Below are 3,356 nucleotides of genomic sequence, written 5' to 3'. Positions count from 1 at the left end.
AACGATACAAGTTCCCCGCTGAATTTGAAAACACAAGCCTCAAAGGGAATAAAGTGAACAATGCTGCCCTCACGAAGATGAGCAAGGCCCTGTCTACTTGGAAAAGCAATGTGAAGAGAATGATCGAGAAAGGTGAGAGTTATCAGAAGATCAAGGAGAAAAATCCTTCGATCACCGAAGATGACTACAACAACTTCAAGATCAATTGCTCGAGCACCGCAAGCTCCCAATCAAGTGAGTGGGGGAAACAAATGCGGGAGCTGAACATAGGGGAACACACACTCGGTCCCGGCGGTTACAGAGTGGCGGAGCCTATATGGGACAAGGAGGAGGCGGACCGTGCCGAGCAAGGCCTACCGCCCCTCTTCGATAAATACGGTGACAAGCAGACCAGGAACTTTGTCAGGGCCCGGTACAAGAAGGACCCGAAAACAAAGGAGCTTACCACGGATCCGAAGACCAGGCAGCTTGAGCTTGTTCTGGTAAGGAATACACCCCCGCGTAATTAGCTCCATATGGTTGCATTCTAATTAATGAAGCCAAATTTCTAAATGGTTCACATTCCTTCCGCAGGCGACTGAAAGCAGTAGCGCGGGGTCGACTAAGAGCAACCCTTGGGACACCACTCTAAATAGGGGGTTGAATGTAATGAAGAACAAGGATAAGCTCAGTAAGCCGACGTCAACTGGTCGTGTGGCTGGCAAAGGCTTGTCGACAAAATGGGGGTCATACTATACTGCTGGTGTGCGGAAGGAGAAAAAGACCAGCTCGGAAAGCCAGGCGCGAGAGGTTCAAGAACTCAAGGCACAGGTGGCGCGGATTCCGGAGATTGTCCAAGAGCAAGTGGAACAACGACTCGGAGCGACGATCACCGCCCTTGTGCCTACCTTGATCTCGGGGTTGAGTGCGTGGATTGCGGGCGGCCAACAGGGGCCGCCCCCGATTCCTAGCTTCACGGCCAGCAACTCGCATAATGCGATGGCGGGGCCATTGGTGCCTCCGGCGGAGGCGGCATTGGTGTCTCCGACGCCGGCACGGGAGCTTAATGCACCCGGGTGTACGCCGGCCGGCACCTCTTCAGCAAGCGGCCCCTCCGTCAACTGCACGCCCGCCGTTGGCGGTGCCTCGACATTAGCCGAGCTCGACGCCATCATCACGGTAACTAATTAAGCCTCTCTCGGCCGAGGACTTCATCTCCTTGCCTTTGACTGGGCATCCCTGACGCCCTACATGTTTTCGCAGGGCGCCGCCGACGTTCCGTGCACTCTCCTCCACTTCGTGAACAACGAGTTGGTCGATGTCGCCAAGGGAAAAATCATTCAACCGGGCAACCCCTTGTTCCACGGTACCCAGATGCCACCCAACTTGTTTAGGGTTCAACTGGTTCGGGTGCTGCCAGGCTGCGACGACTTGTTACCTTCGATTCGACCCGTGGGGGCCGACGATGAAGACGTGATGACCCTCAGCGCCTGCCTGAGCTAGCCCCTGCTTTGGCCGAAGAGCCAGATTCGTTTGGGGGCGGGGGACACCACCCCAAAGACAACACCGCCAGTCGTGCCGGCGCCAAGTCGGCCCCATGGCAAGACCGCCATAACGGTGCCGGACATCCCTATGCCACTGGATCCAAACATGCATATGGCACAGGATCAGAACGACGACGACGACGACGATGATACATTTGGCAATGTCGATCAGTACTTTGCCGAGCATGGGTACGATGGCGACTTCATGGGGCCTCCTTCTCAAGAACCAAACCCAACAAAAGACGTGTGCGATCTAGCTCGTACCGCGGAGAAGCCAAGTTGCAACAGGCGCCGTCTGGCGTTCAGCTCTCAGGAGACGCCTCCAGCTGCCGACTTCACCGAGCCTCAGATAGGCGAGGTGCGAAATATTATCAGCCCCAACACACTCAAGAAGGCGGTCTGTGAGCAGAACTCGGTCCCATTACAGGAGAAGAAGAAGGCACGCAAAAGAAAGACTAAGAAGGGTGCGAGCCAGCCGGCACCGAGTACGATCCGTGCTCAGGACGGGCCACCTTCACCGCAGGATATCTCGAGGAGGGTGCATGTGGCGGGTAGGGCGATGCTACCGACAAATATGCTCAATGCTGCAACCGGTGCTATGCGGAGTCTGCATGACAGTGTTCTTGCTTTGGAGAAGCGGCGTCTCAGAGAGAAGGATGTGGCATACCCGGTTTTCGCGGCCAAGGTGCCAGAGGGCAAGGGCTTTGTGGATAACTCCATCGGGCGTACGATCATCCTGCGTTTTGATGACATCCACGCTATGTTGAACCTTCATCCGCTGCACTACACCTTCGTTCGGCTATTTTCGCTGAGTATGGAGATGCGGATCATTCGCGACAAGACCCCGAACATCGTGATAGTCGACCCCTTCTACATGCGTGCCAAGATCTTGGGCAGCGCTGGGGACCGGCAAGTCGCGAGTTCTTACCTCGAAGGCGTCATTCTAGCAAACCAAGATAAGGATAACTTCCTCGTGCCTTACTTTCCCGAGTAAGTCCTCCCCTCAACCGGCCCGTAACATATGAATTCTTACATTTCGATCGTTTTTCTTTTAACATTCCGTGTTTTCTGCAGTGACACACATTGCACGCTCATCCTCCTAAGCCCCAAATATTCTATGGCCATGTATTTCGACCCGGACCGTCAGTCGAACGTAGACTACACAAATGTCAAGAAGGTTCTTGATGATGTTCTCCCCGGCTACGCCCAATCTGGAGGCACCTTCACCAGGCCTATTCGTAAGTACGGCAAGCACGTGTTCTCCCACAATACGACGTTCTGCTGCGTCAAGCAGCCGCCTGGCGGTCAGAAGGGTGCCTACTACGCCATCCATCACATGCGGGCGATCGTACGGGACCATCATCAACTTCTGCTACCGAGTAAACTCAAAGATTGGGCCGCGAGCATGTCGGCAATCCAGGACGCGGACCTCCGACAAGAATTCTTTCGCATCCAGTCGGAGTTTGCGGAAATCATCCATCAAGATGTCCTTCATACCTCGGGGCAGTTCTACCTCAAAAATCAACCGTCCAACAGTGACATCGACACAATGCTACAAATGCAGGATGACAACGCCCGTTCTTTCATGACTCCCACGATAGACGGCGGCTTCATCCACGCTCCGGTCCCTTGAGTCGAGTTGTCTAGTTCTGAAACATCGATTGGCTCATGTTGTAATTAAACTTTAATGAACTTGTAGTATGTCTCTTTGGTTTTGAGAGTCGTTCAACTTAGATGTAATCGATGCTATTAATGTCTTTCTTTTCTCTTCCGATCGTTCTGTTGCATACTTATATATTGCTTATGTATTGTCTGTGAATTGGTACTAACGTT

The sequence above is a fragment of the Triticum dicoccoides genome, chromosome 1B, assembly GCF_002162155.2.
Source record: "Triticum dicoccoides isolate Atlit2015 ecotype Zavitan chromosome 1B, WEW_v2.0, whole genome shotgun sequence".
Taxonomy (NCBI): Eukaryota; Viridiplantae; Streptophyta; class Magnoliopsida; order Poales; family Poaceae; genus Triticum; species Triticum dicoccoides.
Note: the sequence above shows the minus strand (reverse complement) of the source record.